The following is a 24,785-nucleotide window of genomic DNA, read 5'->3' as shown; positions in this document are numbered from 1 at the left end:
GCTCTTCCCCGCGGCCTCTTTGCTCTGTCTGGCAACAATTTACACAGCGACATAGTAAACAATGTCGCCAAGGGCAAGCGGACACACATGCAGTTTACGGACGGATCGGCTGCCAAGGGAAAGAGGAGAGGAAGGGGTCCTAGCTGCGGGCGCAAACTGTGTCTGGTTTGCTGCCGCCGTCGTTTGTGCTTTTCACTTTGCTGCCATGCAGTGCCCGAGGGTGTGTGTACGTGTGTGGGCGTGTGAGCGGGACCCTCTGCTGTCTTTGGGCTCAGCGGGACGGCCAGGCTGACATTACGGTCGCTTCTACAGTACCCGCGAACGTCCGGGAACTCGTCACGTGGCACTCACCCGGCGGCCAGTGCACGTGCGAGGAAATGTGTTTGAGGAAACGGGAAACGTCGTATGGCAGACCACCTGCTGCGGGGTTTAGTCTTTGGGTGCACTTCGGGGCAGATCGCGAACAAATGTGCACACAGGCGAGTTCAGCAGTGCGGGTCATGCTGGTTCCTTCGATTGGTCGCCTTGTACTGCTCCGGAACTGCTCCGAAGCAGCACCGTATTTATCTTGTCCATATAATTTCTGTTGCGAGAGCCGTCCTGGACTGCTTAAGAACTTCCCACAAGTTGCTCAGGACTGGAAAAGAAAATAGACCGACCATTTTTAGCAGGCAAACAAAAAAGACCATAAATCTGCTAGAAGCCGATCCCGAGGTCGCGTTTTGGAGCACATGAGAAGGTTACAAAGCAATTTCGGTGGAAGAATCTGAAGCGTCGTGCCTCGGCTGATCTGGAGTCCGAGATGGAAGGTTCTGAAAGTGGAACCTGGGCTGGGGAGGTGTGCACGTCAGTGGATAGAAGATGTTGGGGCACTAACGCGTAATAACAGAAACAAAGTAAGCATTAAAGTGATGAGATTAATCGCTATCAGTAATGACAGCTGTACTGTTGTGGATTAAGGGAGGGATGCCAACGTCGTCCTTGCTGTTTGATTTCACAAGTTTGCAGAGATCCTTCGGATTATTTTTAGTTCTAGAGCCAAGAAAGTCAAAATACCGTTATTTTTCTCGTCCAGGTCAACGAAATTCCCAGTTGTGAAACCAATTGCCGAAGTCTAGCATTCAGACGGTCTGCAAGCAACTTTTGAGTACAGTTCTTGCTCTGGGGGCATGCAAGCTGACGTTCGCACGAAATCGTCGTCCGCACTTGGACGCACAAACTTACAAATGGCGGCATGCCATTTTGTTGAAACAAAAGCTTGCACGTGCAAACCCAAGTGTTGGCGTACAATTCGCGTAAAGCTCGACGTTGTATAAATAAGCACTCTTTGCACTCCTCAATGTTTCCCTTTGAGAAACTTAACTCGATGTCTCGTCAATGATTCCGTTTACGGCAGCTGACTAGCACGTGAATCTCGGACGCTCTGTTTATATTATCACATCCGCGTGGCCAAAACGTCGATTGCACAGCAGACGTTCGTCGGCTGCGCTATCGCCAGAGGGACATGAATCACGCGTTCACACACTCGTCTCTCGTATTTCTATTGATTACGAGGCCACTTCCTCGTGGCATGACTTACGCGGATACAAAAAAAAAGCCACGAAGACAAAATACAAGTTTCGTTTTAAAAAGGCTGCTTCGTCCCAAGAAGAATGTCACCAATTCTAACGTAAACTTCCTAGTACAACGCTGGATATTAATGAAAGGACATGAAGCCGTGACAATCTCCCAGCCACTTTCACTCCGGGTTTTTATGACGTCACAGGGCCTTGTTTGTGGGATTTGCGGCCCCTGACCAACACTACCGCCAGAAGAAATAGCGGTGCGTCCGGTTGCGTTTGAGTTTATCACTCGAATGCGAATGTGCAGTAAACACATTGATAACCTTACTGCTCACGTCGTGTAGCGCGAAATAAAAAAAATAATTCCTTAGCTTTTTCTGATTAAGGAAACGCCTTTCAGGGCTGGAATTGATTTTACTGGGTTGCAAAAGATTAGTTACCTGAAATAAAAGGTGCAATTTGTCTCCACAGCCCCTTCAGCGATCGAGAAAAACAACGACCCCTGCAAAAGCCAGAGTTACGGTGGAGCGAAATATTCATTTCGCCAGTTAACTGCAGAAAAAATTAACTGCCAGTGCTCTAACCGTGGGAAGGCATACAAAATATTTCATAAGGGCCACATTATTTCAATTTTGTTGTAATTTTCTTAGTTGCTTGGTGCTTTGTACTCTCATTGGTAGGTGGCAATGGTGGGTGGCAATAGGTTCCCGTTAAGGTAAGCAAAGGAATACCTTCAAGAATTTGTTTTGCGAAAAGCTGCTATCGAAGTTCTTGTGCCATGTTTTTGCCTCAGAAGCCGGTATTAGCGATACTCGGTTTAGATAGGAACATCGAACATGTACATAATCTGTCAAGTTAAAATGACTACACCACATTAAAGTTCAGGCTTCATGCTAACCAATGCCAGACTAATAAATAGGAATCAGGGTAGGCTACATATAGTGATGATCCACTGAGTTCATCCACCCTACATATTCGAACGGGTTTAGTGTACATAGAAGATACTCGCAATAGTAATAGGTACTCGTAATTAGCCGTTGTTTGTCTACTAGGTAGAGTGTCTGCTCGAAGCATACTGCTGTTTTTATCAAGCGCCTAAAAACCACACTCCTGTAAAAGGGCGTCGGAAAATTGAAGGCAGGAAACCGGACCATCTCCACTAACGTGAAACCTAAGGAGGGGTGAAGCATGCATTGTATAAGTGTATTCAAAGATTATAAAGTCTCTCTTGCCACACGACGCGCGCTGATATACGCGTCATCCCAATTACGAGTACGGAGGAGAAGCGAAATTCTAAACGGAGAACTGCAAACTTTTAAGTTAAAGCGAGTATGGAGCGAAATATAAGGAAGCAAGCAAGCGCGAACGGAAAACACGCGTTTTTTGCCCATGGAGATGAGCCGTTCTAACGCGAGGCTTTGGAAAACGAGAGTCCCGTTGTGTTCTTTTAGTACGCGGAATACATTCTAGCGCGAGACGTTGGAAAACGAGTGTACCGCTGTTATAGTACCGTGACCACATGGGAATACGACGACGAGCGACGACGACGACATGAGAACCCGATAGCCCGAGCCCCTAAGGTACTTCGCCGCTAAATACGTGAAGCTGTGAATGCCTGCTAACGCTCTTTAGCAGGCATTAGCAACATAACGTTAGGCCTAATGCATTAGCTTTAGCAACGTAACGTTAGCCTTTAGCAACTTAACGTTAGCATTAGCTTTAGCAACGTTACGTTCGGCCTAATGTCCATAAAATCCGTCGGTCAGTACACCTCCGGGGTGTGTGCCACGAGTTGCAGTCAATGGAAGGTTTAGGAGCCATTCTTTTTGCTACAGACACTGAATGCTGGCTTTTTCGCTCAATGGGCCATTTACTGCACTAATATTTACGCTATGTGTCCCATTGTGTGCTACGCTATTTCTGAAGTGTCCGCACGACGAAGCTTGTCATTTTGGTCTTTTTTTTTTTCGCCGATAGCTGTCAAAAGTTTGTGTTTGCTAAGCGAATTGCCGTTTGCCGGCAATTCATGAACGGCGACGGGCAAGGTTGCCCTGCTTAAATTAGATTTTGCTGCAACTCTTCGCGGTTTTTTCCTCTGTACAGCAGCCGCTCAGAGTATATTTCTAGGAGAAATGAGATCAGTGATAATTTTACCTCTTTTACCGCCGCGCAGCAGTTCGAAACCAAAGCGACAGTATACGCGTGCACGCGGTTTTCCCGTATTCCAGTCAGCTGCCCCGTGTAATTTTGTGCGCGCTTAAAGAGAAGGTTAAAATAGACGACGTAAGGCAGCAAGTCTGGGAGGCCAATTACCACAGTGTAATGCTCGGAATTTCCTGCCTTACTATATCTGTTACACATGAGCAGGTGAAGATTGCTTATCGCCGCAAAAATGGTATCTGTCTGCAAGAGGCGCCAGCGAAGCGAAAACAGAAAACGCCCCCCACTGTACTTCAGTAAATCGTATCGGCGCGGCATACATACAAGCAGCCTTCTAGCAGAGGTGAAGCTACTCGCAAGGTTTCGAAAGAAATCCTTGAAAGCCCTGGGTGCCCAATCCTTGGACGCGACGAAGGAGCAACGAGACGGGCACAATCAAAACAGCGTACACACAACCAACCACCTGCCCGCGTCTTCGTCATCGTCTGCTCGCGGCGCGCAGCGCAGCGCTCAATAAACACGACGGCGCGCCGACGACGTCCACAACGCCCGGCTGACCACCGGTGGCGGTAGAAGACCCACCAAAGTCAGTATTCACACCTGCAACCTTGGAGCGCCTTGAGAGATCGCCTCGCAGAAACAAATAACGGCCAAGAAACAGACGCAGTTACGGGCGAATGAACGGCCACACGCACACGGAATTGCGCAACGAAAGCACACGTGAAACTATCACCACGAGAGAAGATACGCGCGCCACAGCCTTGCGGCAGTCGGAGCGAACGAACGAATTGGTGCGGTGGCGGGACTACAAAAGTTGGTGGGGCCGCGCCGCCGAGTTTGGCGCCCAACGTGGGGTCCAGTCATGGTCATCCGGGCATAAAGAACGGCTGCGGATAAAAAGGAAACCGCCTCGGCCTAAAGATGCACGGAGCGGGTTGCGAAACCGCACGCAACCGTGTGCGTGCCCACGTCTACTTCCACGCGAGCTGAGCGGTCCTACGGCCGCTTTGCCACGTGACTTTTTAGGCGGCTTGTGTTGGAAGAGGTGAAAGCGAGCTCAAGGACTGAGTCGCTGCGGGTAACTTGGAAACGCCGTGATTCCTTTCACTTCGTTCGAGCGCAGCATAGCCAAGAAGATGCAGGCACGAAGACGCAGCCCAAAGGCAAGCGCAGAAGTTGTGATCACGGAGTCAACGCCATAAGAATGTCAAAAAAAAAACTTCCGAACTAGTTTATCTTTGATTGGGAAAGCACAAGGAGTGTCTAGCAAGTGCGGTTCACTTATTGCCATCAGTTATTAGTGATACGTGACGTCGTGTGACGTCACTGTGGCAAAGCCGGCGTGGTGAGAAGGATAACCTCTTGTCATGTCACTATGGTTAAAAGAGGGTATAGGCGAGCACGCTACAGCTAGTTGATTTTTCATGTATTCCTCCTGTTCGATAGGGCTGTTCGAACACGCGCGATTGACGGTAATGCTGCTCCGTCTTATTCTTGATGATCATTAACCCTATCATCATCGCTGCAGCCGGCTGTTGTCCATTGAATAGCCTTAACGACCTCCAAATCCACTTAATCTTCATCAACCAGACCTAACCCTTTGTTGTGTGGTTTTCTCATCTAGTTACCTAATTTTTTACCTGCACCAGATTTAAGTGTTCTTTCTGATACTTGTGTGGTCCACATATACTCTGCCCGTCCAACTACTATTCGCATTCCTTTAATTTAAGCAAAAACACTCTCCACAAAAATTTTTAAATGTGTCTGCTCGTATACCGATATAGATATTCGACAACTATAATTTCTGTTTGAATGAGAGGCATTCTATAACCCCGCTAACTCATTTCCTCACTCACTCACTCACTCACTCACTCACTCACTCACTCACTCACTCACTCACTCACTCACTCACTCACTCACTCACTCACTCACTCACTCACTCACTCACTCACACATGCACACCCATGCAGCCACCCCTATGGCCTCCTCCTCACTAACCGTTATAAATAATTCCAATTAATTCTGCACGTAACTGCTTGCCACAAGCTAAAGTAATCACACATAACTGAACGTAAATTCTAAATAATTCCAAGGCATTACAAGTAATTTTTGCAACGTCAATCGCTTATAAATAGTGCCAAAAAATTACGAGTACATTCCAAAACGTTCAATCTGATTTCAAGTAATTCAAGTAATTACGAGTAACGCAAAGTAAGAAAAACTGGTATGAAGTAATTACAAGCAAATTAGAAGTAACTTTAAGTAATTTCAAGCAATTCCGGATTATTGAAGGCAAATTTCAAGTAATTCAAAATAATTACGAGTAGCGTGTCAAGTAAAAAAGTAAGGCATATAGCCGGTGTATATCGAGTTGCCTCATCATCGTGACTTTTATAAACTTATTTCGCTCATGAGCACTGTTTTGTTTCTGTTAAGTGTTTATATTCGCCCCTCTTGGTATTAAACGTTAGTTGTTCGACCAGCGGCTGCCCCTGTGTTCCACTTTCTTCGTCTTTCTTTAAGTTCGCGCTGGTTCATCCAAGAATCAGCCAAATACTTAGTATACTATGTTTTCATAGGATGGCCCAGGTCCTACACCTCCTATTAAATTTTTGAAATGGCCCATGTTCCACCTATGCAGTGCAGCATGTCAAATGTAATTGCTGACAAACGGACAGGTTTCTGGGGTAATTCAGCCAAGGATGCTTAGACATTCAAATAACCACAGCTTCGTAACCATTCTTTCCTCCTGTCGGCATATCGAAGAAATCGAAACTGCAGTTCGAATCGAAACTGCAAGCTTGTGCAAGTTTTGATTCGTGGTAGTACTCCAAAGAAGAAATCCATGGCTAATCAAAGACAGAAATAGAGTTGTGCAGAAGTATGTTGATTGATATAGAAAGTTAAAAACAGTGGCGGGGTACAATGCCGATTGCTCCAGAGAATTTGCTGATAATATACGTAATATGGTTATGCCACATCATATTTTCGTTATACTGTAACCTTGAAGCAGTAATTTTGCGTATGAAATGCGCGGTTAAAGGGATTTCGACGGTATAACTTCACTAAACCTAGCCTACGTTCCCTTTAAAGGAGAAAGTACGGGAAAATATCACAAACTGCAACTAAAAAGCCAGAAAGGGAGGGCAGATTCCAACACTCTTTTCGCATTTTTTTTTTCTGCTCGTGCGTGCTTTCACCACCCACGGCGAGTTGTGACGGATGAGGTCCCCCCTGCACCAAGCTAGGCATGAGCACGTCCCAAAGCGCCCGCTTACCATTCCTCTGTGCAATGGAAGGAGCGAAGAGAAGAGTGAAAGCGGAGATAGATAGAAGGACGAAGACCACGTGCGGCTCCAAACAGCGGCGGCGTGCGTGAAAGAAGATCCGGCGAGCACGCGTTCGAAGCCATGGCCGGGCTCCTGGGAATCCGTAGATGAGCCTTCACCATTCATGAGGGGAACCATGCGTCTCGCTGAAGGAGGGGAAAGTAATGAACGACAGGAAGGGAAACAGAGGAACATTGGAAGACGCAGAGCAAAAAAAGATGCCTGGAGCTTTAAAGTGCCGGTGGGAGCCTTACCCAAATCACACCGCGGGGTGGCCGGCTTCCTTGCCTTCCAAGCGGACCAACGCGGGAACTGCCTGTCCTTTCGGCCGCCGAAAAACTCGCCCGCCCCCGTGGTATGCGCGAAGGGGGCAGGAGAGTTGCAGACCCGCGGGCGACTGAGGGTCCTGCCCGATTTTCGCTTCCTCCTCGTCCCCCACCTCAAAAGGGCCGCCTACCATTCTCGGGTGGAGGAAAACAGAGTTTTCCAGGAAGCCGGCATTGGGAAGCGAAAGGTCGTGCCCGATGAGAACAGTCCGAACCCGCGGAAACTGCCAAAGCAGGGGCGTTTAGAGAACGCACTGACGCACGCACACAGACACACACACAAACATACACAATGCCCGGACAGTCGCAGGGAAAACATCGCACTCCGCACCGCGGGTCTAGGAACAGTGCACAACCACCGTGGTCTTTGCGTCCACAGGCCCGCTCCAGGCCGACCGGCCGCGGCGTGACTGGGGAAGCGAGCATTGTAGTTTCAGATAGGGTAGATCTGTCCTGTCTTTAGAAGAGTGGTTGATGGCCTTTTGGTCGGCCCGCGCACCTGTAGACGAGCGGCCCCTGCACGGTGCACTGCGGAGGGACGGTGAAAGGACCAGAGATTGCGCGGGGCTTCTGGAGAAGGTAGCGCGACGGCGATTTGTACTGTCCCTCCTCTGTTTATCTGCTATTGGCATCGCAGAGTGGATACGTCGGACTCGAAGGTGTGAACGACAGCAAAAAGAAGAGGGGGAAGAGGGAAGATGCTGGGGAGTAGGCGGGAGGGCTGCTACTCCAGGAGTGCTTGTATAAAACAAGTTTGCGGGTCCGATTTTTAAAGGCCGCACCTCCTCCCTTTCATGTGCCGGCTTCCTGGACCGGCAGGTCCTCGGATCACGGAGGACCCCCAGTAAGGTCATCCTCGAACCGTTCGAGGGAGCGTCTGCATTGAATCGCGCGGCTCAACGTGATTTCGGTCGATGGCAAATACCTCAGCGGGCGTTTCGAGGAGTGCAAGTTACACGCCGAAAGGGGAAGGTATGCCCAGTGTTTGCCGACTGCACGGCAACGCAGGTGGATTCTCTAAATTCAGCTCGAGGTGGTCCTCGGGTACCACGAAAATTTGCCGCTGCGGTGCCATTGTCGCGTCTCGCACATTGTCGACGGCGTCGACCGCGCCCATCCGGGTGTTCCTTCTGTGTTCTCGTGTGTCGAAAAGGGTGTGGAATGCGACGAACGCGCTTTAAATCCGACCGCGACGTTACGCTTTTCAGCGGGGCGGCTAGTCGAGCTGAGCTCGCTGAGAAGGCGTCAAGACGCACGGGGAGGGCTATGATCACGTACCCCTTCTTGGAAGAAAAGAGCAACAATTCCTCTGTCACCTTTTCTTGTTGAACGACCACCAATATTTGTGAAATCATAGCAAACTGTTCCTGCAAACAGAGTACACGTAGAAATTTTCACGGTGTTGAAGAACTTCCTCCAAGACGAAAAAAAGAACTTAATGTGCATTTTGCGATCACCACCGGAACGAATTAGGTGACATTTTTTAGTACTTGCTGTACATGAGAATAGGATGAGGCAATAAAAACGAACTAAACAAGGATGTCCGGTATTGCCCTCCTGAGGCTCATTTCAATCGTAATACAAATGAATGACACCTTATCCAGTTGGAATTTATCTTCCCCAAAAGGTATTCCGGCCGTGGTCACAACCAGACACAATAAAGAAGCACTCGCTCCCGGAAATGGTCCCGGAAAAAATGGTCCCAGTGCCAATCTAATAAAAAATGGTTCCATGCTCGGGTCGACATGTTTCTTTTTAAGTTAGATCTGAACTTTCTTGCGGTTTTGATTTTCTTCCTTTGCGTTTTAGGCAAAGAGTTAAGAGAGTGATGGGATGGTTTAATATTCATATATGGGCCAGAAAGGAAAACTTCTGGAGGCTGAAATCTAACAAAGCAAATTGGGTAGACATACAGACAGACGTATGGAAGGACGGTTTTATGGATGTATGGATGGACGGATGGATGTTCAGATGGGTGGATGGATGGATGGTAGCGCTGAGCATCGATTAAAAATTTTGATGTAGTTAATCGGCAGGCCATTATCGAATAATTGAGTGGTTTATCAGTTCGCGTGGATTACAGACAGAATAAAAAATAATACCAAATTTCGAATTGCAAGTCTCTTTTTTGCTGTTATGTAATCAACACGGAGGCGTTGATTATTTCCGGACCAACACGCAGGCGTTGAATTTTCACGTACCAATTTTTCCGGAACTATTTTTTCCTACCATTCCTTCCGGACCGTTTCTTTCGGGAACCATTTTTACCTACACCCGTCCATTATTATATCTGTTCTCAGTGCGAACTCGTACACCTTTTACTATCGCTATCCCCTTTACTACCTTACTCGTGGTTTTTTGTTGTTGTTGTTGACCAGCGAGATGTTTATTGACTGTTTGTACTCCCATCACCAGTGCTGTTACGGGCCTGCTAGGTATTATAAATGAGTCTATAGTAAGCAATCTCATAAATCTGCCACAAATAAACCAGTAAACTCTTCAGTCACTTAACGAATGTGTCAAGCACTAAATAGTCATTTAAATGTTCAGCAATTGATTTTTTCCGGACCAGCACAGCGGCGTTGAATTTTTTTGCAGCAACGGTTCTGGGACCAGTTTTTCCGGGACCAGTTTTTCCGGGACTATTTTTTTCCATGTTTGCCTTTGTTCAAGTACAGTATCAGAAAACAAAATTTGGCGCTCTACGGGTATTAGAGAGCACGGGCGGCACAGACTTGACAACAATACCCAACAGCTGCACTGCACAACGCCAGCGTGCATTAAAATTTCATAACAAGGCCGTCTTCGTACTCCAACCTTATTCAAACGCCTACTCACGTGCGAACAGCGGCCTCAACTTCAAAGGCAGAGAGCCCGTGCTTAGCATTCGAACGCACACGACAGTCACTCACCGTAGTGAGTCACTCCCTTGTTCATTCACGAAACCTGTTTGTGCCACGCGCGTGCGCGTTAGCCATGCCGAGCACGCAAGGCTCATTATTTACGCTTCGTAGCGCCACCTGCCGGCGCAGTATGGATCGAGAACGAGGCTCAATCAAGTGCAACTCCCAGCTGCAACGAGCTCTTGCGTACTGCTGGTTGCATTGCGGTCAAAAGGTGGTCACAAAAATATTTGCCAGGCTTACAATAAGTCGCGCAATGCTTGAACCAAAGCGGAGCTGGAGGATTTCTTACTATGTAAGCACTGGAGGACACGCCACCACGCATTGCATTAGCTTTGAAATTGTTTATTTACAGGTTCCGTCGTCACTTTTCACTGCGGTAGTAGTAGTCATCATTATATCCATCTATATCGTCGTCTTCCTCATGCATGACTGTCGGGCCTGAATTTTTTTTTCCCGCAGCCTTTCACAATTCCCCAAAGTGGAACACGCCAGCACGCGCTAGAACCAGCGGCAACCGGCTTGGCGAACTGGGCGTCTGTAGCGCGAGCTGTCTTGCGCTCCCCATTGGAGGCGCGGACGCACGTGAACATTTTTGGTATTTTATTGCGAACGCCATGCGCAAGCCTGGACGACGCCTGGCGCTCCCCGTAAGGTGCGTGCTCACGTGCGCGGTATATGGCGGGAGTAGCTATGACCCGAGGTTTTCTGATGACGCCGCACACCGCACACATTACGGCCCGCAACAACAGTTCTGCTGTTAAAAGATCGGGCGTGTAATCGAATGTTAAGACTGTGCTCGCTCTTGTTTTGAAGAAAAGAGAAGTCAAACGGCTTTTTAAAAGGAAATATAGGTGGAGCACCGGGCGAACCTCTAGCGGCATGTCCTGTGTTTTCTTGCCCTTCGTTTTGTTTCAAGTTTGAGCTGCTTTTCCCCAAGAATGTACCAACTAGCAGAGGTCAGAGCCGTTCTACACTATATAATACTTGCTTTGTTATCTAAACAGAGGTGCATACATGACGATGTTTGCAGGCAGATGTGGACAAACAGGAATGCAGAATTTTACTGCCCGGGTGAGAGCGAAACTGGATTTGAGGGACATTTGTTCTCCTTGTTTTTTATTGATGCTTCAGTATAACGAGAGTCCTTCAATGGCTGTATCACTCTTAACTATTTCTAATTCATTTACAGGCTTGGGAAACTTTTGGCGCAAACATTTACAACAAATTTAAGGGTGTTTGATACTACCAATTGCGGTTTAAAGTACATGAAGTACGCTGTTTAGGAATTTTAAAGAATCAGTAGTGAAGTAGAAGCAAATCGGCTGCAATCGTGGACTTAAACCTTCGTGATGGTCGTGAAGGTTGCGTGCAGTTTCCCTACCTTCAAGTCTTAAGCCCGTTCTACAATGTGGGAATTTCGCGTGCGAATTTGCAGCTGCCGCGGCGTCGCTCGTGCGGCAAGACGATCTATTCTACTTGCTGCGTCAAATTGCCAAATTTTTAGAACAGTCCGACTTCTATTGTGAACGCCGCATGGCCTTTAGGAATTTGTCGCAGCGATGAAAATAGCTAAAAAGATCATTTTGCCGCACGAGCGGCGCTGCGAATTTGCGCGCGAAATTCGCACCATGTCGAACAGGCTTTACTCGTTAGTGTGAGCTTCCTTCATTTTTTTTTTTAAATGCAGAGCATTTCAGTAACTCACGATGTCACCCGCGTTGACGTCCGTAGTCCGCACCGTACCCCCCCCCCCCCCTGCTATATAAAAAAATACTATCCGGTGCCAGGTTTCGATCCCTCGCCCCTGCTGGCAGAACGCAATGTACATGGTACTCTACCCACTGCGCCACAAAATCGACACAGAATGGAAGCTTACGAACGCGCCTTATATCGTTGACTCATTCAAATTACTGCTGACGAGCGCTCTCTCGTCAGCAGTTGCCACAAGTGCAACAACATTAACGTAACGCAAACTACTTAACGTCGTGCGCCCCCGGAAATGCTCTGCATTTGATCGTGCCCCTCGCGAGGGGGATGTTTCACTGCGTCTTCTCTCGGTCGCGGGACCCGTGGCGCCATCTGGCGGAGGCGCGGCACAACTCGTAGCACTTTCTTTGAAAAAGCGCCTCGAAAGCGCGGCAAATATGAAATAGGGATGACGCGCTTTCGAGGCAATACGCTGACGCGGCTGCTTTGTGTACAGACTCGGCGGCGAGCGTCCCGGGATTCTGGTGCCGACCGAACCCCATTTTTTGTTTTGTATAGGGACGACCGCCGTCCGCGCTCGAGAGAAATAAAATTTGTTCCATCTTTCCCTTAAATTATATTTCTCATGTATGTCGTGCGTCCTACAAAAAGCTTCGCCGCTTATCCACCTTCGCAAAGTGGAATGGCTCCTCATTTCTTGGCTCTTTTCACCTTCCACACGTGCGGACGCAGAATAGCTTACTAACAATGACTGACGGTCCTCCCTCCTTCCTGCCTCACGTGTTCGTTCTTACAGACACACAATGTTCATTTAGAATGATTAAAACTATTGCTACACTAGCATCCGAATGTCATTCGAACCGAATGTCATTTGACTCAAATGCGAAGTTGTGCTGCTCCCCTGGGTTTCGAAATGCCATTCGGCTCAAATAAGCACCCAGATAGACATTTGGGACTCTCGAATGCCATGTCTAGCCCTCTCGCGCACAGAGTTCCAAGTCAGCATAAGCAAATACATTACTGTTGTACCTAAAACAAACAAAGTATTCTTAATTGTGGGACTTAAACCATGATATTAAGATGTAATATTTCCATACTCTAAGCAATAATGCGAGCACGAGTCAAACCAGTGTGGCCGTACAGCACAAAACAGCACAAAAAAACCTCGATTGCCATCCAGAATTAAGAAAAAGCCACGGGAAAGCTTACGTTATTTATAATTTGATTTATTTTAATGCCAAAGACTGTTGATAAACTCGGTGCATTATTGTGTAAAAAAAAAGAATTCGACAGCAGCAGCGCTACGCAGCACGGATAGCGATTAAAATGCCACCGAATTTGTAGTAGAGCACGGCAGATTCTGAATGGCATTAGAACCCCTCTGTTGAGTCAAACGACATCCGGTTCGAATGACATTGAGACGCCAGTGTAGCAGGTGTATTAAACTCCTGCATTTATAAGTCGCAATTTCGCCATGTTCAGATTCAACGGTAGCGATCCACAGGCGGTTTCGATTCGTCCGTAACCCTCCAATACGGCGAGGAGCCAGAAAGCCCTGGTGTACCTTTTTGCGCGTACTACACCTCGATTTGAATTTGAATTGTATTTGCAATTACTTGCGTTTTTTTCGGGAGGTGAGCTCTTATCGCTGAAATTATATTAGCATGCAGTTATTTTTTTGCTGTGTTCTGCCATCATTATTTGCTTTATTGATTATACAGATATGAGCTTACGCATAACCATTTTTTCTTCATAAATACTGTTGGCGTCATATTTAACTTTGTTGAGCCTCCGTAGGTGGAATTTACTGATCGATCCGGTTCTTATTTCTCTTTAACTGCACCAATACTCATAATACTAGCTGAAATGAATTAAATAATTGTTACTAACGACCCAGGTGCAAACAGGATAAGACTGCTATTCGGCGAGAAAACGGATGTTAGACAGGATATATAAGAAATGACTCGTATGCATGAGAAAAACCAGGGAACCTCGCCTGTGGTATTCGTCGTCGGCTCCCTTACACGCAGAGTTCTAGAACCGAACTGCTAAGAGCAAAATAATGGTTGGAAGTACTTCCACCATCTGCTTCGTAACGCAGCACGGCAACAGTCCTTCCAGGGCGAGTAAACAAGTGCTACCGGAAGCAACAGAAAAAGTATTTCGAGAAAAACTCGCACGCTGCATTCGCATTGCCCTGTATAAGTAAGTGCTTCCTTCCATACTCTGGCTGAACTGGTTTGTCTATACACCGTCCCTTGCATTACGCGTCCAATCAGGCGGAAATCTCGGCTTGTGAGCAGCGGTCTCTTCGCTGTGGTAGTGAAACAGATAATTTGCGGCGTGAAACACCAAGAGCAGAGAGATACAGATGAGTGTTAAACATTGCCACATTGTTTTTGAACCGCACCACCGCGCACGCTGGCTGATAATGATGATGATGACTAAAGGGTTCCCCTCTTAACGGTAGTGACGGCGTATGTCATCTCGGCTGTGTTGGCTACTTATCTAATACTGCATAGCCTACATTAAACTACGACTAATATTTAGTTTTAGGTAACCTTGTTTGTAATGTCCCTTGGACGGCCCCTTCCTTGCTGTTTCTCAACAATACATTATTCGCCTTTGCTAATATCTGTTAAAATACAGTACTACAGGAAGGTCAACTTTGCCCCCATTTCGAACAGGATGGATATTTTGACATTCTATCACTATGTGTCAGATTGTTTCCGCATCTCTCCCACGGGACACACAGGTCTCATCCAGATGCGAGTATTTGCTCACACAGGTCCTTATCTTCAAGCAGGCAGCTCGGGCCTCACAAAGCCACTCACTCCCTTCAGTGTTATCGTCCAAATTTTCTTTCCTGATCCCTCCTTTGCCTGCTTTATAGACTCACGATGATCTTTTCGTTTTCATCCTTTTCCGCCAGGACGATCCGGCGCGCAGCCAACGGCGCATCTCCCGGCGGTAAGAGCGGTCGAAGAAGTCAGTGCGCTGCACTCTCGCTCTGTTTGGGCTTCGCCCCGTGGCGGCAGCCAGAGACGTGCGGGCATGCCGGTCGGTTCACCTCGCGGCGTCTCTGACGGCGGCGCACCTCAGACAAGGTGCATTCCGGGACCCGCTCGAAGAGGAGAGGTTCCCACCGTCTGCGCGGACGCCTGAGGAATGCCACCCCCACCGCCCTCCGCAGCGCCCCCGTCCTCCTCACCGCGAAGGAAGACGAAGAGCTTCTTCTTACCCAGCGGCTTCCTGTGTGTATACCTGTCCGCCGAACGCACGTAGACCTCGGCGACGCTGACGGTGCCACCGACTCGCGTCGATCACCGGGGCTGCTTTAAGTTTCATCTCTGTTTCTAGTTCCTCTGTCGGAGCATGACCTATTCCCCAAGATCCCAGGGTGTCTTTGGAAGCCGGCGCGCCCTGTCATCTTTGATTGCAGAGCCTCTATGGGTTCCCCTGTTGCATTGACTGAAGCGCCGGGAGGAGGCCCGACAGTTTGACACCTCCGATGTGTGTCAACTGAACGCCGCCGGAGAATTTATCCCGTCCGAACGACGTCGGTCCTTCGATGGCGCCTGTGAGCCGTCTGGGCAACAGTCCTGGGAACGACAGAGATCGCCTCTGCACAGGTTGTTTTTTGCTGCAGCTCTTAAGAAAGATTGGTTATTAAAAATCGTACCTTCGGTGAGACAGCGAAAATAATAGTAAAAATAGGATACACTGTGAAGGGGATGTGTGCGTGGTTTTATAGTCATCCGAATAAAATGTTGCAGATTTCATCAGCGGATGCCGTATAGGAGGCGAAATGCAGATGCGCAGCTGGTCAGTGCACACGTGCACTCCACGAACCGTATAGACCTGTGCGGAAACGGAAACGCGACGATAACTCAGCGACGTGCTCGGCGGCGATAGCGCGCGTCTCTCGGCTTCGTTGTTCAAAAAGACATGAGCGAGCTATCTCTTCTTGCAGATGAGCGTTCAGAGCAATGGAAAGAGGAATGGTAGGAGCAACGTTCAGGGGCGGTATTCTCGAGTTTTGTCCCTTTTGTGTCCCTTTTGGCAAGCCCTGATTGGCTAAAAGCAAACAACCGGAAGTGACGTAACGCAAACGCGGCAAACCTACTGCCAACGCTCACTGCTTAACTGGAAGTACGTCACGAGGAAGGGGGGCAAAAGGGACGTTTTCAAAAGGGACAGTTACGAGAATACCACCCCTGGGCTATGAAACGAGCATCGCATATCAGGGGACTAGAAAAGCCGATCGGGTAAAAGGCGTGATAGTTCAAATTAGGGAGAATTCTTCCTAGTCCTTCCTTCTTGAGGAGACTTGGGCTGGGCGCGTAACGTGGATTAAGAACAATCGGTAGACCATCAGGGCAACACAGTGGGTAGCGAGACACGGAAGTAGAAGTAGAATACCAGTAATTTCATGTAGATAGGCGTAGAAAGGGTAATGATGATGATGATGGTATGATAAATTCCACGTGAGGGTGAAAGCAGGACATTCGTAGTCAAAGAACGGACTGTATGAACGATATCACGAGACAGGAACAGGGCTAGCGATGCATGGGAGAGACGTTCGTCCTGCAGGGGCCACAAACTGCTGCTGCTGATTATCCAATCTCGACGAAATTATGATTATCTGACCCCGGACACGAAACCTTTTGTCATGCCTTGCCATGCTATGAAGTTTGGCCTCCATGTCTGCTTTGAACGTCTTGAGTTCATTTTGAGTTACCGCATGAGAGCCCCCTGCATGCAATTGTAACTGGGATACTCAACTTCCACAAAAAAAAAAAAAAAAAAAAGTCAGAAACCTGTGACTGTCTCGCTTGATACATCTTCACAGCTTCCCGAGTGAGGCTTCATCGAGTGAACGACTTTCCGCGGAACCGGCTCAGGTAGGCTAATAGCGCTTTCGAAATTGACGCAGCGAGAATCATACTGTAGTGCATTTACACCTTGACTACTACAAGGAGGAACATCTTCCAGAAAGAACTCCTAGGATGCGCTGTTCAGCTTTGTGTTTAAATCCCGTCCGCCGCTGCTTCTACCAAGCGAATGAATAGTGAACGACCACGGTGAAAACACTGGTTTATCCCGGTCTCTAACAGTGCATGGCCCTGAATGTCAATGATTAGTTCCCATACGAGAAGACAGAGAGAGAACTCCTTTCGGGGTCTTCCAAGAAACGCCGCCAATCGGTGAACGTTCCTAGCAGTCCCTGAACGGCACAAAGCGGTGGCAGTGATGGTGATGGATGGGAAACGTTTTCTCCGTGCCAGAGACGGACATCTTCACCGAAAAACGGTGGGTAAGGTGTGTCAAGAAAACTGAGAACGCGCACTTACACTCACACACACACGTACATCCAAAAGATGGCGTTCTCGCCACTCAGGACTTGGCACGCTGTAGACAGGACGGTTTTGGCTGTAAAAACTTTATCGCGTGGCCGTAGTACGTTCCTGGTGCCTCCGCAGACAGGCTAAGAAACAGAGAAGACTACTCGAAGAATAACTCAGAAAGCCAATTACAACTGCTTTCGTGCGGGAGTCGGAAAAGGGTTGCATTGTATTTGAAGCTATATTATCCTCTCCGTCTAATGGTAGATCTTTCATGATTATGCCATCTTTTCTTGCGACAATATCTTCATTATCAGGGGGGTGTACGTATGTTGGGTATAGTAAAAAAAATTAAAGCCGTTCCACTCAATGTGAAAGCTGTCGGAAGTGCACAGCAGTGATTCGCCCTAATGGGATGTAGCGCCGTTATCCGCTGACTGCTACCACCCAACGCATTTCAAATTTCCCGCCTTTCAAGTGCTCGCGCGCCCCCTGCCTGAAACTGCGCCAGCAGGAGTCACGTTCTTTTTGTGCTTTCTTTTCATCCCACACGTGGCGGCGTTGCACTGCCACTTTTTTTCGCTTACTATCGTAAAAACCAACCCAACAAGCGTTCAAATGAACGTGTGCGCTGCGGGTTAATTACGTATATTTTGCCTCAAATGTACCTGCAGTATTCTTCGCGCTAAACAACGGGGAGATGTATGACAAGCGCCAGCAGTTCACGAGTTTCAAACGTTTATGACTATATAAACCGCTTGGCTTTCAAAGCCTCTGTGGGACGCCGCGACAACAGCTGCTACGACGGAACGCCGTGTGGCTCTACTTGGGTGCAGCGAGCGAGCTACGACGACAAGGCGAGCCCCTAAAGTGCTCGGCACTTAAAACTTGATTTAGGAGCAAATGGTCCCAACTCCAAAGTAAAAAAATGGTCCCGAAACACATGGTCCGCAGTGGTTAACGTTGGATTATACCTAGCTTCACATAAAACAGTTAAACGTGCTCCTTTTTTTCTTTACCAACGCAAGCTTACTGCAGTGGCGCAGTCTTTGCTGCGAAAAAAAAATTACCTAAAGCGATCCGTTCATTTTAGCCGATATTTTTTTTTAAAAAAAGGACCTTTCTTGCGTGCTTATGTCGACCTGCTGTATAACAAAGTCTACAGGATACGATGAAAAGGAAAATTTAAGCACCGCATTAAACCTGATTTTGCACCTTCAAATTAGCCATTTCCGGCAAAATAAAAGTAAACCCAGTTCCACCCAGTGTGAACTCTGCCGCAACAGCGTAGCTGTGGGTTGTCTTCACGAAGATTCCGTTTAGCTTTGGCTTCTTTCTTGTGCGTAATGTTAGAATAGTTTTTGGCGGACAACTTTCATATAATATTTTTCCGGATAGTATCGGTAAAAAAACAGTTACAGCCGTTTTCTGTAACCACACTCCCAGCGTAGATTGCCATGTATTGGAAACAAACAGTAATTCTCTAACGTTTACAACTTCGCTGTGAAATACCGGATTGTCACAAGTAAGTGAAACTGCATTTAACGGTAGAGTCGTTTTAGCAGCTAATTGCCATATAATCTGCCTTGGAACACTTACCATAACGCACGAATTAGAGCTGTTTTCTGTAATTATCCTCCCTCCGTAGATAGCCATGCTTCACTGCACCACGGGCGATGTGGGAGAGCAAGCTTACAAAAACCAAGCTTACAATCGATTTCTCTTTTAAGAAGTGGGCTTCACCTCCAAGCTCAAGTGCATTGCTAAAAAATTTTTTTTTAAGGGCAATATAAGCCGTCTTATCAAAATATGAAGGCCCTAGGAGCTTGATACTTTAGGGGCGAATCCCCTTAGGGGATCGGGCTGTCGGCGTCTAATGTAGTCGTCGTAGTTGTCGTCTCATGTAGTCACGGTACTGAAACACCGTGACGCGCGTTTAGGCCTCGCGCTAGAACGTAACGCGTACTAAAAAAGACGTGTTCATTCGCCATTTGGTTAGTTTACCTCTTCAGCTTTGGTTTTACTATCGCCCATTGTATTGTTTTCCTAGTTGCCTTTAATTTTTTTCTTTTCTTGCTCCTCAAGCTCTATTCCCTGTCTCTTTCATACCTGTTCATTCTCCTCAAATCCCTCTTTCCCCACGTAGGGTAGCCGACCGCACTGCAACCTGGTTAACCTCCTTGCCTTTCATGCACCGTATTATCCTTCCTTCTTTCCGGGGCACAAGTTTATGCCCTTCGCTGGAGCCCTTCGTAAAGTGTACTAAGAAAACAGCGGGACACTCGCTTACGCCTCGCGCTAGAACGCTTCGTGATTGAATACGCGATGCTTTTGCAGCGAAGCTGTATACCTCTAACCCCCACGGTTTCATCTCCGGCGGCAAAAACGCCTAGGCGCCGAGAATACACATGCACAATGCATGCTTCGCCCCTCACCAGGTTTAACGATAGTGGAGATGGCCCGGGATTTTTTATGAATTTGTCTAAATTAGGAACCGGTTTTTGCGTGTCGGAGAGACCTGCTGCAGGGAGAGGATGACACGGAGTCAGCAGAGACTGCCAGCAAAGCTTGCGCTAGAACAGCTTTAATGTCAAATAGGCTGCAGACAAAAATGAGGTCTTCTGACAAAATAACCTCCGCTGGAAACATAACGCTTAGCAGTAACTCTAAAACCAAGACAGAGAATGTTAGCACAGTAAATCCTTTACATTATAACAATAACAAATGAACATTTTACACCAGCGCGAATAAAAGCTCAGATCAGAAAAAAAAACTAAAAACAAAGTGGCGTTTAAACTCCTGCAAGATACGGGGCACAGGCGCGTCTTGGCATTTCAGAACGTAGAGCGGAAGAATGAGCACTTCTAAATTCTTTCCAGAAAATGAGCTTTTTGAGTACACATAAATGAAAGAAGAAAAAAAAGGCTTTTTCAGCGGAAACGCGAAGCATGAAAGATAAAAGTAAGCTGGCGTAACGCGTACACCGAAAAAAATCTCGAAGCCCCCTGTTTAACAGGCAGATGCTAAAAGCGCGATAATTTATCCCATGCAGCCTGAGTGAAAGTCAAAGTCCTAAATCCATACTGCTTCGGACGTGTCGGAGTGACGCGTTAATCTCTACAAGGACCTAATTTTCATGCTTTTTCCAGCACCACTGTATAGAACTGTTTATTCCAACTTTTCCGTGAAAGATGTGCTCTTACGGGTCCGTAAAATGCCGCTTCCTCCCTCAACAAAAACGTTATTCTTCAAACTGCACAGCGAAACCTTCCCAACCCGAACATTTTTGTGCTGTCTTCTGTGAACTGTCGCCTGTGCGATGTACCGCAAACTATTGAGCACTGTTTCATAAATTGTAAGGATGCCATAATATTTTGGGATTTCTTCCAAAGAACTCTTAAGAAGGACTTTGAATGGACTTCGCATGGTATACGGTATCTCGTACCACCAGCAGACAGTGATGTGCCATATGATTGTTTTTTTTCTAATCGCTTGGAATAGTTTATGAAAAACGCGAACGCTGCACAGTCTCTTCCGTATCAAACTTCTGCCAAATGATCATCAATCTTAAAGACGGCTATGACCAAAATGATTCTCGCCCTCACCGGTATCCCCTCCTGATTATTTGTTCACTGTTCCCCGCTTTAAACCAAGCGTACATAATTGTTAGTTGTGTTTACTTTTGTGTTTCATCTTCTAATCAATTATTATGTAGGTCTACTTATTTGTAAATATGTGTTGTAACTATCATTTCCTACATTGACATGTAGTGCAATAAATACCAAGTGAAAAAAAAAAAGACAATGACGCAGTGTGATAGACCTAGGATTAATTACGCGAGGGACGCAGATCCGATTACGATCACGGGAAGAGTGTTTTTTTTTTTTTTTTTGCCTTTGTGGAAATCCATCATCATCACCGTCATGTGCCTTCCCATTAAGTAAAGTTGATTTCCTGCAGTGAGTTTTCGCGTATGGTCGCCATCGGTCAGGCAAAGAAACTTCCCTAAAAAAAAACCGGGCCATCTCCACTAACGTGAAACACGGGGAAGGGCGAAGCATACAGCGTATAAGTGTACGATGCGGTTTCGATGTATGATGCGGTTTCGAAGTTATCATGAATCGTATAATGCGGTTTCGATGCTGAACGCCCGGCATCCTAGGCCTTGGTGCCTTGGCGTTTTTGCTAACGGAGATGAAAGCGTTTCGGGTAGAGGTATACAGCTTTGCTGTAACAGTCTCGTATCTTTGAAGCACGAAACGTTCTAGCGCGAGGCTTTGGAAAGCGACTGTCGCAGTGTTTTAGTGCCGTGACTACTTTAGACGACAGGAGACGCCAACACCCCAGGATCCTAAGATGCTTCGCCCCTAAAGCCATCGCGTTGGCGCGTTCAGGTGCAGTGCCGAAATACAGTCCTGCCCTCAGATCACGAAACAGGGCGGGAAACCGGTAGTTGGAGGGGGGCGAGTCCGCCGCACAGCCCACGGATTTAATCCGGTAACGACTTCTCCGTCTCGGCTTCTCCTCGCTGTTTCGCGAAACGACGTCGTGACCCTTGTCAAACGGAAGGGTAGCTGTTCGGAAGCCCCGATCTCGAGCCTTGCTTGTTCGTCGCCCCCATGAAAGGCTGTCATGGGGTGTTCGAGAGACGGGGTGGCAGCGCTGAGAAGCGGGGGGCGAAAATTAGCACACACGGGATGCGTGGAATCAGGTAGAACGGGAAGAAGCGCTGACGTGTTTTTTTTTTTTTTTTTGTGGTAATATAAAATGTGCGATGTTTTTGTAGCAGTGTATGTGGAGAAAATCGCAGGGCGCGCGACGGTTTGCTACACGTCATGTCGGGAATTCAGAAGTCGGTCTCTCTCTCTCTCTCTCTCTCTCTCTCTCTCTCTCTCTCTCTCTCTCTCTCTCTCTCTCTCTCTCTCACACACACACACACACACACACACATATATATATACCGGCCTCCAGAATACCGGTATGGAGACCGGTATTTTGGAGGTCGTGGGTTCGGATCCCACCTGGCATTTTTTCTCCACTTTCTTTCTTTCTTTCGAAATTCTTTATCTGTTTCAATGACCTACCACATCCTCCCCTTTGCTTTCCGAGGTTTTCTTGACTGCCAACTATTATTTCTGCCTTATTTTCAACGAGCCCCTCTTTTCCCATTCTTATTCGCTATATATATATATATATATATATATATATATATATATATATATATATATATATATTTTTTTATAGTACATAAAGCCTGGTTAAGAATGAGGGGCCGTTGAGCAAATACAGGTGATGAGGCCGGTAGACGCGTTTTTCGTTTAAGGTGCTTGAGGACACACGTTATGTAGGTTGGCTTGCCTGCAGTGTGTTTCGGACGTAACGGTTTATATTTTGGGCCTTTCATTTAGGACTTTGAAGACGTTGGCTTTCGACTTGTCAAAACTTCGCGTTTTCACCATCTTTCAATTCGCCCACGATCATCATCATCGCCAGGTAAAGTTGGCTTTCCTGCAGATCGTTCTCGCGCACGGTCGCCATCAGTGAGTCGTAGAAAGCTTCGCTTTAAAAGTGACCGCAAGAGCCGTATGATCGGCATCGACACGTTACCGCAAATATGTTACCGCAAGTTACCGCAAATATGTTACCGCAAGTTACCGTAAATATGTTAATATGTTAAAGTTACCGCAAGTATGAAATATAATTTGTAGACCGATCATTCTGGGCCCTCGACGTGCCCCAGACAAATTGAGACCTATTTAATATGGGCGAGGAGACGGCGGGAAGGCGAAAGAAACGCTGGAGCTTAACGCACTGCAATTCTCTTCGCGGAAAATTTCAACAGTCGTGCGCTCGCTTTATGCGAGCCTCGTCGTGTGTTTCTCTTCCCGCACACCTTTAGCGTCGCGCGGAAAAGACAGCTTAACAATGACGGTCGTGGCAATGAGGCAGTACATTGGGTGCTTCACTGCTAAGCTCCCTTTTCGCAAGTTGCTGGTTTTCTAAATAAAATTCCCCCCTTCTCTCTCTCTCTCTCTCTCTCTCTCTCTCTCTCTCTCTCTCTCTCTCTCTCTCTCTCTCTCTCTCTCTCTCTCTCTCTCTCTCAGCTTTCGCACCACGGAAAGTGTGAAGCAGAAAAAAACACTAATGAAGACTCCTCTCCTGCTCTTCAACGTTGCCAGATTGCCACCGCCACCACAACCACCCCGACAACCACCATAATCGTGACCGCCACTGCCATCATCATCATCGTCATCGTCGCGTCGTCATCATCGTGTTCAAAATGTACAACGTCCGTTTAGTATGACTTGTTACAAAGCGCCTTCCCTAGAGAAGGCAAACGTTGCAGGGGGCGGCAGAAAGTTAGATGGGCAGATGAGATCAAGAAGGATAAATTCGTCGCCGTTAGCACAGGACCGGGGTAATTCGAGATTAATGGGAGAGTTCTTTGCCCTGCAGTGGGGGTAGATAGGCTGGTGATGATGATGATGATGGTGGTGGTGGTGTTAGAAAGCGCGGAAGCGCGATTGATATGACGACACAATGTACCAGCAAAGAAGACAATACGTCTAGCTACATCGGCGGCTTTGGATTGGCTTCTGGCAAAACGACCGACACGTGTGCCGCCATAGTGTTGTTCGCGACTTAATGGGTGGGAGGCACTTAATTATGATGGTTTTTTATTAGATGCAATTGAGACTATACCTCGAAGTTATTGAGCGTGATTGAACTCGGGGGATATAGTTTTATGTTAAGAAAAACACATCATGGCATTTTTTCTGAATACCAAGCCTCGGTTGTACGGCTTTGTCAACAGCGGCGCCATACAAATTGTTTTGAACCCGCGATTACAAAGCCGACAAAATTTTCTTGAGTTAGTGAATTACAACGCTAATTGCAGTGCTTTCGGGGTATATATTTCACTGACTATGGGTGCGTTACATTGTGTAGCGAACGAGAATGTCAAGAGCTTTTACATTTTCACTGCGAACTGACCGTTAGTATAAAGACGGTCAATATAGGAGACGGTTATACCGCCTTAACTCCCGACATTGAAACCTGGCAGAATCTGTTTGCAGAGGTAAATGTTAGAGCGTGAGTTAAGCTCCTGTGCGGTAGGGTTGCGCGTCTCGAGTGCCCTAAACCCGTCTGAGATTGGCTTATTGGCATCATTTTGCTTCCTAGTATACGCTCTGCATTCTCCTTTTGTCGAGAAATATTTTCGCCTATTTGTACGGCACGTACCCGAGAAAGCTTTATTTGCACTGTAGCATTTTATGAACAAAAGTGAGGCAAAATGACGCTGTCGACTTTACACAGGTGTCCCAATTTTAGGATACCATTTTTTTTCATCTCCCTTCCGTTGAGAATGTCTCTCCGCCTGCCCCAAGGCGAGGGAAGCTTACGTGTTTTCCTTCTATTTTTTCTGAAGCAATAAATACTGCCAAGTTGC

At 47.2% G+C, this 24,785-nt stretch overlaps 1 protein-coding gene across 4 annotated transcripts in view; it reads right to left on the bottom strand.

The window, feature by feature from the left end:
* Positions 1-24,785, bottom strand: part of LOC144142524 (G1/S-specific cyclin-D3-like) — a 429,137-nt gene that overhangs the window by 234,247 nt on the left and 170,105 nt on the right. The gene's annotated exons all lie outside the window — the stretch shown is intronic.

The sequence above is a fragment of the Haemaphysalis longicornis genome, unplaced genomic scaffold, assembly GCF_048455015.1.
Source record: "Haemaphysalis longicornis isolate Haplotype H1 unplaced genomic scaffold, Haemaphysalis longicornis Haplotype H1 scaffold_6, whole genome shotgun sequence".
Lineage (NCBI taxonomy): Eukaryota > Metazoa > Arthropoda > Arachnida > Ixodida > Ixodidae > Haemaphysalis > Haemaphysalis longicornis.
This window is presented reverse-complemented; position numbering and strand designations above follow the sequence as displayed.